The sequence below is a fragment of the Oncorhynchus nerka genome, linkage group LG13 (genome assembly GCF_034236695.1).
Source record: "Oncorhynchus nerka isolate Pitt River linkage group LG13, Oner_Uvic_2.0, whole genome shotgun sequence".
In the NCBI taxonomy this organism is placed as follows: Eukaryota; Metazoa; Chordata; class Actinopteri; order Salmoniformes; family Salmonidae; genus Oncorhynchus; species Oncorhynchus nerka.
This window is the reverse complement of record NC_088408.1, coordinates 86,941,272-86,954,169: the sequence shown is the minus strand read 5'-3', so window position 1 is coordinate 86,954,169 and position 12,898 is coordinate 86,941,272. Positions and strand designations below refer to the sequence as shown.

Here is a 12,898-nt window from a genome sequence, read left to right as displayed (position 1 = left end):
AGGAGCAAAGTCCAGGTAAAAAGTTAGAGGGAAAACCTGCCTCAGTCTTCTAAAAATCCTGGTATAGAATAAACATTTTCCACGGGATAATTACCCAAATTTTAATTCCAAAGACACCAGAATGGCTTTGCAAGTGGTGTTGAGTGTTCTTGAATGGTCCAGTCTCCATGTGACTTAAATCTGCTTAAAAAACTCAGCCAATGTTTGAATATTGCTGTCCATCAACGATTCTCAACCAAATTTACTGATTTACTGAGCTTGAACAATTGACAAAAACAATGGATATACTGTGCATTTGGAAAGTATTCAGACCCCTTGACTTCTTCCAGTTTGTTTACGTTCCAGCCTTATTCTAAAATGCATTAGTAGTTTTAGTTTTTTTCCCACTCAATCTACACACAATAACCCATAATGACAAAGCAAAAATCAGATTTTGACATTTTGGCAAATGTATTAAAATATCACATTTACATAAGTATTCAAACGCTTTACTAAGTACCTTGTTGAAGCACCTTTGGCAGCGATTACAACCTCGAGTCTTCTTTGGTATGACGCTACAAGCTGGCAAACCTGTATTTGGGGAGTTTCTCCCATTTTTTTCTCTGCAGATCCTCTCAAGCTCTGTCAGGTTGGATGGGGAGTGTCGCTGCACAGCTATTTTCAGGTCTCTCCAGAGATGTTCGAGTCTGGGCTCTGGCTGGGCCACTCAAGGTCATTGACTTGTCCCAAAACCACTCCTGCTTTATCTTGGCTGTTTGCATAGTCATTGCCCTGTTGGAAGGTGAACCTTCGCCCCGGTCTGAGGTCCTGAGCGCTCTGGAGCAAGATTTCATCAAGGATCACTCTACTTTGCTCCGTCATCTTTCCCTCAATCCTGAGTAGTCTCCCTGCTGCTGAAAAACATCCCCCACAGCATGATGCTGCGACCACCATGCTTAACCTGGGACCATCCCTAGGGTGTTCTCCAGACGTGACGCTTGGCCTTCAGGCCAAAGAGTTCAATCTCGGTTTCATCAGACCAGAGAATCTTGTTTCTCATGGTCTGAGAGTCCTTTAGGTGTCTTGACAAACTCCAATCGGGCTGTCATGTGCCTTTTACTGAAGAGTGGCTTCCGTCTGGCCACTACCATAAAGACCTGATTGGTGGAGTGCTGCAGAGATGGTTGTCCTTCTGGAAGGTTCTCCTATCTCCACAGAGGAACTCTGGAGATCTGTCGACGTGACCATCGGGTCACTCCCCCAATTGCTCAGTTTGGCTGGGCAGCCAGCTCTAGGAGGAGTCTTGATGGTTGCAAACTAATTCAATATAAGAATGATGGAGACCACTGTTCTTGGGGACCTTAAATGCAGCAAACATTTTTTGATACCCTTCCCTAGATCTGTGCCCCGGCACAATCCTGTCTTGGAGCTCTATGGACAATTCCTTCGATTTGATGGCTTGGTTTTTGCTCTGACATGCACTGTCAACTGTGGGACCTTTATATCGACAGCTGTGTGCCTTTCCAAATCATGTCCAATCAATTGAATTTACCACAGGTGGACTCCAAGTTGTAGAAACATCAAGGATGATCAATGGAAACAGGCTGCACCTGAGCTCAATTTTGAGTCTCATAGCAAAGGGTCTGAATACTTAATTTATTACACTTTTTTTTCTTAAATCTAATTTCTAACAACCTGTTTTTGCTTTGTCATTATGGGGTATTGTGTGTAGATTGAGGAAATGTTTTTATTTAATCGATTTTAGGATACGCTGTAATGTAACACAGTGGAAAAAGTCAAGGGGTCTGAATACTTTCCGAATGCACTGTATGTTACCGTAAGAGTTGTGCAAGGTTGGTGGAATCAGTCATTCACAGCTATAATGGCTTAAAAGGTACTTCCACCAAGTATTAAGTCAGGGGTGTGAAGACATTTGCAGTCAATGTCTACTCATTTTGTATTTCTTAGTAATTGGCAATCACTTAGTAATCACTTTGAAAATGTGGAGTACATTGTGTGGATCGATGGGTAAAAAAATCAAATTCCATTTTTATATTTCATTTTAAGGCAGCAAAATATCAAGACTGCAGTGGGAGTGTAGACTTCAACTAGCGACGGTAGGTGATCGACAGGGAATTCATAGGTGAATAAATGTAGCTATATACTTCTTCCTTGCCTCCTCTATTCATCCTCTCACACATGCCATTACGGAGACCCTTTGAGTTATTTGCTGAAGGCTGAAACACTTCCAACCTTTTAGGCAAGAGAAGAAAGAGTGAGAGTGAACAGAGTGCTCCTTCAGCTGATGTGTCATTGTGAGGAAACAAATGGCAGAACCATGTGCTGAACTCAACTGACCATTGGAGGCCTGTACAACATGAACATCTCTCTGCTCCCTCTCTTCCTGTCTTCCATCTCAACTGACAGCAGGAGGCCAGCACAACATGGAACTACTCTACACCCAGTGGTGATTTTAGCATGTACATCTTGATGGGGGAAAAAAAAAAAAATGTGGGATGCATGTCAGCCAAGCAGCAACACAACACTAAACAATACATTAATTGTACTATAATGGTGACAAACGGTGCCCACAAACTGTTAGGGCCTACATAAAGCTGTCCCAACACCTTACCACTGCTACACCTGGCTATCAGCGGAGCCTTATCTGGCAGCGAAACAGTTCATTCAGCCTCATTTACTGCCTTTAAAAAAACATAGCTGATATGGCTGACTTGCTTAAGCAAATGTGGTTTCTACTGACAATTGAGATGTACAAACTATGACATAAGGGGACAACAAGCGGATACGAGGCAATGGGTAACGAGGCTTCGTGGGTGACTTGTCTGTGTGCAGAGGGCCCCTGGTTCGAGCCCAGGTTGGGGTGAGAAGAGGGACGGAAGCTATACTGTTGCATATGTAAGCAGCTTTATTAACTCAATGACTTTATTTTTTTTTACATGGTTTGCAAACTGATATGTGACATGTATTAATGCCAAAATAACAAGCAAAACAGGCAAGCCCCCCCAAAAAAATATATGTACACGCCTGTTCAAAAGTTTAGGGTCACTTAGAAATGTCCTTGTTTTTGAAAGAAAAGCATTTTTTCCCCCCCATATTAAAATAGCCTCAAATTGATCAGAAATACAATGTAGACATTGTTAATGTTGTAAATGTATCTATTGTAGCTGGAAACGGCTGATTTTTAATGGGAATATCTACATAGGCGTAGAGGCCCATTATTATTATTTTTTTATTTCACCTTTATTTAACCAGGTAGGCAAGTTGAGAACAAGTTCTCATTTACAATTGCGACCTGGCCAAGATAAAGCAAAGCAGTTCGACAGATACAACGACACAGAGTTACACATGGAGTAAAACAAACATACAGTCAATAATACAGTATAAACAAGTCTATATACAATGTGAGCAAATGAGGTGAGAAGGGAGGTAAAGGCAAAAAAGTCCATGGTGGCAAAGTAAATACAATATAGCAAGTAAAACACTGGAATGGTAGTTTTGCAATGGAAGAATGTGCAAAGTAGAAATAAAAATAATGGGGAGCAAAGGAGCAAAATAAATAAATAAATACAGTTGGGAAAGAGGTAGTTGTTTGGGCTAAATTATTGGTGGGCTATGTACAGGTGCAGTAATCTGTGAGCTGCTCTGACAGCTGGTGCTTAAAGCTAGTGAGGGAGATAAGTGTTTCCAGATTCAGAGATTTTTATAGTTCGTTCCAGTCATTGGCAGCAGAGAACTGGAAGGAGAGGCGGCCAAAGAAAGAATTGGTTTTGGGGGTGACTAGAGAGATATACCTGCTGGAGCATGTGCTACAGGTGGGAGATGCTATGGTGACCAGCGAGATAAGGGGGGACTTTACCTAGCAGGGTCTTGTAGATGACATGGAGCCAGTGGGTTTGGAGACGAGTAAGAAGCGAGGGCCAGCCAACGAGAGCGTACAGGTCGCAATGGTGGGTAGTATATGGGGCTTTGGTGACAAAACGGATTGCACTGTGATAGACTGCATCCAATTTGTTTAGTAGGGCATTGGAGGCTATTTTGTAAATGACATCGCCAAAGTCGAGGATTGGTAGGATGGTCAGGATTATCAGCAACCATCACTCCTGTGTTCTAATGGCACGTTGTGTTAGCTAATCCAAGTCTATCATTTTAAAAGGCTAATTGATCATTAGAAAAACCTTTTGCAATTATGTTAGCACAGGTGAAAACTGTTGTCTGATTAAAGAAGCAATACAACTGGCCTTCTTTAGACTAGTTGAGTATCTGAATCATCAGAATTTGTGGGTTCGATTACAGGCTCAAAATGGCCAGAAACAAATAACTTTCTTCTGAAAATCGTCAGTCTATTCTTGCTCTGAGAAATGAAAGCTATGCCATGTGAGAAATTGCCAAGAAACTGAAGATCTCGTACAACGCTGTGTACTACTCCCTTCACAGATCAGCGCAAATGGTCTCTTACCAGAATAAAAAGAGGAGTGGGAAGCCCTGGTGCATAACTGAGCAAGAGGACAAGTACATTAGTGTCTAGTTTGAGAACTAGAGCCTCACAAGACCGCAACTGGCAACTTCATTAAATAGTACCCGCAAAACACCAGTCTCAACGTCAACAGTGAAGAGGCAGCTTCTGGATGCTGGCCTTCTAGGCAGAGTTGCAAAGAAAAAGCCATATCTCAGGCTGGCCAATAAAAATAAAAGATTAAGATGGGCAAAAGAACACAGACACTGGACAGAGGAACTCTGCCTAGAAGGTCAGCATCCTGGAGTCGCCTCTTCACTGTTCACGTTGAGACTGAAGTAGAAGACAGGATGACTACAGGTGCTCCTTTTCTGGCCAATCGCAATGCCACATTCCATGCTTCAGCTGTGCGTTGAAAGGAAGGCTGGTTGGCGATGTCTATTCTTTTTTATTTTTTTACAGAGTAGCTAGGCTAGCCTAACATCTTTTTTTGTTCCATAAAGGTTTTAGACCATTGTGTTTGAAATGTAGGTTACAACGGGTTTGAGAATAGTGGGAAGATGAATCTGAGTGGGCTGGTACCTGTTCTTGAACCATTGAAAATGACCTGGTGTGCATGCACACATCCAAAGTGTCAAGATATTCAGAGAATATGTATTTGTTGTTTGTTATTTCACAACTAACTTACAATTGTTGTTTATCTAAAGGCTAAGCTGTGTTATGTTAACAATGACAACTATTTAATAAATAATAATTATGGTAACAATAATTACGGAATGAAATGTAGATTTTTCAGGGGGAGCTCATCTGTGCCTCCAGTACTGCTTAAAACACACATACTGTCTTCAAAAATTGACATTTTTAAAACTATTTTAGTGTATTATTTTATATAGCAGTGGGGAAGGGCGGAGCTCCCTAGAGACGGCACGCTGTCTGGAGGATGCCCACCCCCTGCTAGGTGGGAGGGAGACCCTGTGGATCTGAAGTAGAACGCTGTGCCGCAACGGGAGTCTGCTATGACTCAGGTACGGTAGGTGTCAATGTGTATTTTTGTCTGGTGTGTTTCATCGGTGTTTGTGTGCTTACCCGTAACGGCTATATGTTTAAATATATTTCTAATCCATATCATTACATGTCTGTTGTTGACAGAGAGCTGTGTTCTAGACTCACACTGTTTTGGGGAGAGTCCGTACCACTCTCCAGCGGACCACAGCTCCGGAGCCACAAGAAACTCATCGGAGGAACTGCTGATGCATCTACTACACTTTGCCACCAGGGGGCAGGGTGAATACTAACAATCTCACTCTGGACTCGCTCACATTTGAATGATTCCAAATCAACACTTACTAGCCTTTCACACTTCTTCAAGATTGGACAAGTATCAGCTATATGGTAATTGTTCCACCTTGCCAACTGATGGAGATTTCGCTATGTTGTTGACCACTACTATCAAAGCGTTTTACATCTATACAATGTACCTAGCTCTAGCTGTATGGCCAGGGGTCATTTAGAATTGCGAAAAATGCTTAAACCACTGACAGAAATAACAAAAGGAGAAAAAGGATACAAGTTATGAACTGTGAGGAAGGCATTGTTTTTCCACACAAGGATGTATATACAGATACATACAATAGACCTACACATTGAATTATTCAATTCTACAAGACATTTTATTTCATAATGCCTCAATAGTTATAGGTATTGTACACACCACGGTTGTGTTTTCTACCCAGTTCCAAGACAGGTTTTGGTACTTTTTAAGAGTAATTACACCTGTCACATACCTTTGGTGAAAGGTGTTTTATTTCCTCCTCGTCTAACATTCTGGTGTGTGTGTGTGTGTTATAATGACACCAGGAGCCAAAGTCACATTCAATACCTGGATGGTTAATTATACAATGTATTGATGGTTAAATAATAACTGGTCTGAGGTTTGAGAAGACCAGTATGTGATATTGCGATAAGAAAATAGCAAGTTACCCTGTGGTGAGTGAGAGTGAGAAGGTGTGGAACATATGCAAGTCAATAGTAGTTTGAGCAACTAGCTCTCACAGTCTCACTTCAGAATTAGACATTCATACACATTTTTAAGTTGTTGCAAATGTCAAAAGTGTTTAAGGTTATGTTTAGGCATTAACTCTGAATGGTTAAGGTAAGAGTTAAGGTTTGCGATAGGTTTTAAAACAAAAATCTCAAAAACAACTTTCCAGCACTGGATTCAAACTTAGGCTACAACCTTTGGAATCAGAGGCAGATGCTTACAGGAATCGACTTGAAGGTAACAGTGCTCACTGTTGCTCCTAGTGGCCGGTTTCAAAGTAATCTCCCGACATCCTCAGACATGGGTGGACGTGGAATACTGGGTGTGTTTGTAAATTCATTCGGGAGTGCCACCGAGTGCTCTGGGCGTTAGTGAATTAAGAGCGTTGTCAGATTGTTAGTTCCTAAATTCAGAGTTTCGTTCTAGGAGTGTTCAGAGCGCACACTGGACACTCTGGATGAGAAGTAGGGTAAATTCGAGCATTCTGACCTCACAAGGGCAGTCAAGCACCCAAGCTAACTGGCTAACGTTGGTTAACTTGCTAGCTACTTCCAAACACAAATGAGAGAACACCTCACTGACCATTTTACTCGCCCTAGCAGAGCTGGTTAGGCTGTTTTCATGATATCTAGAGTGCTGGTAACTGTTCTGCTGGCAACCATTTTATTTTTATTTTTTGCCAATGTTTACTGACGCTGGTGATATTCAACAGGTGTTGAGCGTTCGTAAATTCATCAGTTATTCTGCACTCTGGCACACTCAGACGAGAGTGCTCTGAAATCGGAGTAGATGAGTGGTATGATGGCGGAGATGGCAGCATCGTGACTAGCTCTTAAGCAACTCTGCAGTATTTGCTTTGTTTATGTACTATTTTTTATGTTATTAGCTCAGGAATTGTTTTGTGTCATTACATACAGCCGGGAAGAACTATTGGATATTAGAGAGGCGGTAACTCACCAGAACTTCCAGTATTACAACCAGGATTACGACTTCCCTAGAGCAGATCCTTTGTTTGCTCTCCCCAAAACAATTAACTTATTCCAGAGGCTGACCCAAAACAACGCCGGCGGAGAAGAGGTACTCAAGGCGGTATTCTGGTTCGATTTAGGGAGCGTGCACACCACCCACTGCTCCCGGTTATTTTACTCGCTAATGTCCAATCTCTAGATAATAAAATTGATGAGCTCAAGGCGAGAGTTGCTTTACAGAGAGACACCAGGGATTGTAACATACTCTGCTTCATGGAAACATGTCTCTCTCGAGATATACTATCTGACTCTATAAAGCCAGTTGGGTTCTAAGTACTTCGCACCGACAGGAACAAACAAAAAAAATATATATATATGTTTTATGATTAACGACTTATGGTGTAACTGTGATAACATACAGGAACTCAAGTCCTTCTGTTCACCCAACCTAGAATATCTCACAATCAAATGCTGACTGTACTACCTACTGAAACAGAAGACCACCTCGAAGATCGGTCAAGCAGATACCACGATGGCCCTCAAAGAACTTCACTGGACTTTATGCAAACCACATATCCTGGGGTTGCATTTATTGTAGCTGGGGATATTAACAAAGAAAATTTGATGAAAAGGCTCCCGAAATTCTATCAACATATTGATTGTTATACTCGCGATGCTAAAACCCTCGACCATTGCTATACTACCTTTCAGAATGCATAAGGCCCTCCATTTAGCAAATCGGACCACGATTCCATCTTGTTCCTCCCCTCCTATAGGCAGAATCTCAAACAGGAAGCACCCGTGGTGAGGACTATTCAACGTTGGTCTGACCAATCAGAATAGATGGGAGCATTCGAGCAAAACTGAAAGCGCGAACCACCGCATTTAACCAGGGCAAGAAGACTGGGAATATGGAAGAATACAAACAGTGTAGTTATTCCCTCCGCAAAGCAATCAAGCAGGCTAAACGGTATAGGGACAAATTGAGTCCCAGTTCAGAAACAAGACGTATGTGGCAGGGTCTACAGACGATCACGGTTTAAAAACAGAAAACCAGCCACATTGCGTACACCGACGTCTTATTTCCAAACAAGCTGAACACCTTCTTCGCTTTCTTTGACGATAATACAGTGCCACCGACGTGGCCCGCTATCAAAGACTGTGGGCTCTCTTTCTCTGTGGCCGACTTGAGTAAGACGTTTAAGCGTGTTAACCCTCGCAAGGCTGCCGGCCCAGATAGTATCCCTAGCCACGTCCTCAGAGCATGCGCAGACCAGCTGGCTGGTGTGGTCACAGATATATTCAATCTCTTTATCCCAGTCTGTTGTCCCCACATGCTTCAAGATGGCCACCATTGTCCTTGTACTTAAGAAAGCAAAGGTAATTGACTGTCATCGTGCAGTGCTTTGAGAGACTAGTCAAGGATCATATTACCTCCACCTTACCTGCCACCCTAGATCCACTTCAGTTTGCTTACCGGCCCAATTGATCCACAGACAATGCAATCGCCACCACACTACACACTGCCCTGTCCCAACTGTACAAGAGGTATACAGATGTAAGAATGCTGTTAATTGACTATAGCTCAGCATTTAACACCATAGTACCCTCCAAGCTCATCGTAAAGGACGAGGCCCTGGGTTTGAACCCCGCCCTGTGCAACTGGGTCCTGGACTTCCTGACAGGTCGCCCCCAGGTGGTGAAGGTAGGAAACAACACGTCTTCAATGATCCTCAACACTCAGGCCCCACAAGGGTGCATGCTCAGCCCACTCCTGTATTCCCTGTTCACCCATGACTGCGTGGCCAAGCACGCCTCCAACTCAATCATCAAGTTTGCAGATGACACAACAGCTTGATTACCAACAACGATGAGACAGCCTACAGGGAGGTGTGGGCTCTGGGAGTGTGGTGCCAGGAAAATAACCTCTCACTCAACGTCAACAAAACTAAGGAGATGATTGTGGACTTCAGGAAACAGCAAAGGGAGCTGTCGTGTTTGGAGGACAAAGAATGCTGAGTTGCATCCAAAGAACACCATACTTACTGTGAAGCATGGGGGTGGAAACATCATGCTTTGGGGTTGTTTTTCTGCAAAGGGACCAGGATGACTGATCCGTGTAAAGGAAAGAATGAATGGGGCCATGTATCGTGAGATTTTGCGTGAAAACCTCCTTCCATCAGCAAGGGCATTGAAGATGAAACGTGGCTGGGTCTTTCAGCATGACAATGATCCCAAACACACCGCCGGGCAACGAAGGAGTGGCTTCGTAAGAAGCATTTCAAGGTTCTGGAGTGGCCTACCCAGTCTCCAGATCTCAACCCCATAGAAAATCTTTGGAGGGAGTTGAAGTCTATGTTGCCCAGCAACAGCCCCAAAACATCACTGCTCTAGAGGAGATCTGCATGGAGGAATGGGCCAAAATACCAGCAACAGTGTGTGAAAACCTTGTGAAGACTTACAGAAAACGTTTGACCTCTGTCATTGCCCACAAAGGGTATATAACAAAGTATTGAGAAACTTTTGTTATTGACCAAATACTTATTTTCCACCATAATTTGCAAATAAATTCATTAAAAATCCTACAATGTGATTTTCAGGATCTTGTTTTCTCATTTTGTCTGTCATAGTTGAAGTGTACCTATGATGAAAATTACAGGCCTCTCTCATCTTTTTAAGTGGGAGAACTTGCACAATTGGTGGCTGACTAAATTATTTTTTTGCCCCACTGTCTAGGGCTATATATCAATCTAGAACAGGATTATATATTTTGGATGCAATTTGAATGGAATTGATGGAGAGAGAAAGACCGAGAGAGTGCTCTCGTGCAGTAATTTAAAACAACAATATTTGAGTGACAGGCTGTTTTAAAAATACAAATCTTTACAATAAAAAAAAGATGCCAGATGGAGATGGGTAAATTAGAGGCGCATTCGGTCTTTATATTATAGACTATGCTGCAGAAAATGTAGGCCTACCTGTCACAAGAAAAAAAGTTACCATGATGAGATGATAGATCAACATGCATTGTGAACTGTGCTTCAATCTGAGATGGGCTGTCTGTCCCCACCCTGTGAGTTGACGATTCATCATGCAGAGGCCGTAGAGAAGCCAAGTTTAGACATTGCATATAATTAAAGAGTTCAATTTCACGCCATGCTCTTCATACAAATAATTTATTATAATTTACCGGTTTCTCACAGTTATTTATCCCGGGAAAGGGGAGTGGTTTTGGGCGGTAAATCTCGGTAACCGGGTTCCAACCATTCAACCCTAGTGTGTGTGTGTGTGTGTGTATACATGCATGCATGCACGTAAGAGACATTGAAAGAGAGAATGAGAAAGAAAGAGATCAAAATTGGCAGTAACTATAATTGGCAGTTATGTCCCCTAACAGGTATTGCTGAAAGTTGTTTATTTAGTAGCACAGGCAGGCTTATAATTAGTGGATTGTATCTGTTGTGACTTGCTGACTTTCAGTTGATATACATCAACAACTAGGCTGCCATTCTACGGTCATTCTATAGTCACAGTTTAAAACAACACAGATCTCCTGACTTTAAGGAACATTTATGAGTGTAATTCTCGGAAGTACTTCAGCTAACTCCAGTTTTCGACTTAGATTGAAATAGGTTCCAGGTACTCATTCTGGGTGTCGGTACTGTTTATGTTTAGGTGCAGGAGCTCCACAATACTTTGAGCTGATATTCTATAAGAGGAACAGGAGCTCAAGCAGTAGAATATTTGAGGTGTCGGCACTCAGCTCCGATGAGCTCCTGCCCATGTCAAGCACTGGCTACCTCTCCAACTCTTTGTTCTCTGAAAGAACACTACCACCTGTACCACTACTACTTTATTACTACTACTACTTTATTACCATGCTTCCTGAAGCCACTATTACAACTTCCTCTACTGCAATGACCACTACCATCACTAAGGCCACCATACTGCAACTCTTACAACTGATGGTAAACATTACAGGTGGCATTCCTAAGTGCTGCGTGAAGACATCTATGGACATTCCTACCAATCTGCTGAGGAGAGGAGAGCAGAGATGCAGTTGAGCAATGGTGTCTGTGAGTTCAACACAATACTGTCGAGAGTACTATCGTTAGAATCATGTAAACTGTCATACTGTACAGGAAGGTGTAGTTATGACATGCTAGTATGTCTGATATGATTTACGTTAAAGATTCAGTTATGCTAAAGGCATTCTGCTTCAGACAGTGACCTGAGACAATGATGGTCTTATCCTCCATGTCCACAGACTGCATGTGAAAGGGAAGAAGCTATGTGCCCACCCCAAGATCAAGAGAAAGCTGAATAGACTCCAGAGGGAAGGGCAGAAAAGGCAGAAGAGGCCTTAGTGCTCTGTGGAGGGAGGGAACTCGTTAATGTGCGGCAGCTTGACTTTTCTGTCATGTATTTTTATACTTGTTTATTATGAAGTGTTCTGGAGGAGTTTCTTAATTGCATTAGTATGTATGTGTGTTAGGCGGAAATCTGTGGTGCATGTGTGCTTAAAGCTACTTGTAATCCATCAACTAATCAATGTCATTCATGAAATTGTTTCCTATGTTATAAAACGTGTAATATAATCAAGGCTGGTCTGTAATATATGAAACATTCTTGTGTTGTTGATATTCTCATAAGCTGTGAGATATTAAAATGATATCACTGTGGTCACCAACCCTCGTTCTAAAGAGGTATACAGGTTTTTTCCCCAGCCCTGCACAAACACAACTGTTTCTGCTACTTGAGGTTATTGATGATTAGTTGAGTAGCTGGTGTGTTACTGCTGGAATGAGCTCATGTTGCACAACATTTCTATAGCCTATGAAATTGTGTGAGAATACAGAATGGTGGCCTCTATTAAAAAGAGGAGGCTCCCATCAGCTTACTATAGGCTAGGCCTACTATTTTTATTTCTCAGTCTTCCTAATATTAAGCCCATTGCTTCTCTTTAAAACAGGAGTATAGCCTACCTGGCTGGCATGAAAATGGACCATGGGAAAAGTGTCCTTCATTCGCTATTTTTTTATTTTACCTTTTTTTAACTAGGCAAGTCAGTTAAGAACAAATTCTTATTTTCAATGACGGCCTAGGAACAGTGAGTTAACTGCCTTGTTCAGGGGAAGAACGACAGATTAGTACCTTGTCAGCTCTGGGATTCGAACTTGCAACCTTTTGGTTACTAGTCCAATTCTTTAACCACTAGGCTACCTGCCGCCCCAATTCAAGTGCATAGATGACATGTATTTTTTCCCCCGCTGCCCCTCTTTCGAGACAGGTGCATAATAATGGTCCAATTTAAATCAAAACAAATTTCACACATATATTATTTAGTATATTATATTATCTTGTAAAGGCAAGATTAAATCAAGAATAGTGTGATGGGTGACAATATTACCCTATCACTTGTGAATGATGCCCAGT

At 42.1% G+C, this 12,898-nt stretch overlaps 1 long non-coding RNA gene across 1 annotated transcript; it reads left to right on the top strand.

Moving 5' to 3' along the window:
• The first annotated feature begins 5,393 nt into the window (after nucleotides 1–5,393).
• On the top strand, nucleotides 5,394–12,165 carry LOC115140703 (uncharacterized). Its single transcript, XR_010465643.1, has 4 exons — nucleotides 5,394–5,478; nucleotides 5,603–5,845; nucleotides 11,444–11,538; nucleotides 11,730–12,165. It is a non-coding gene; the product is annotated as an uncharacterized LOC115140703 (long non-coding RNA).
• Nucleotides 12,166–12,898: the final 733 nt, after the last annotated feature.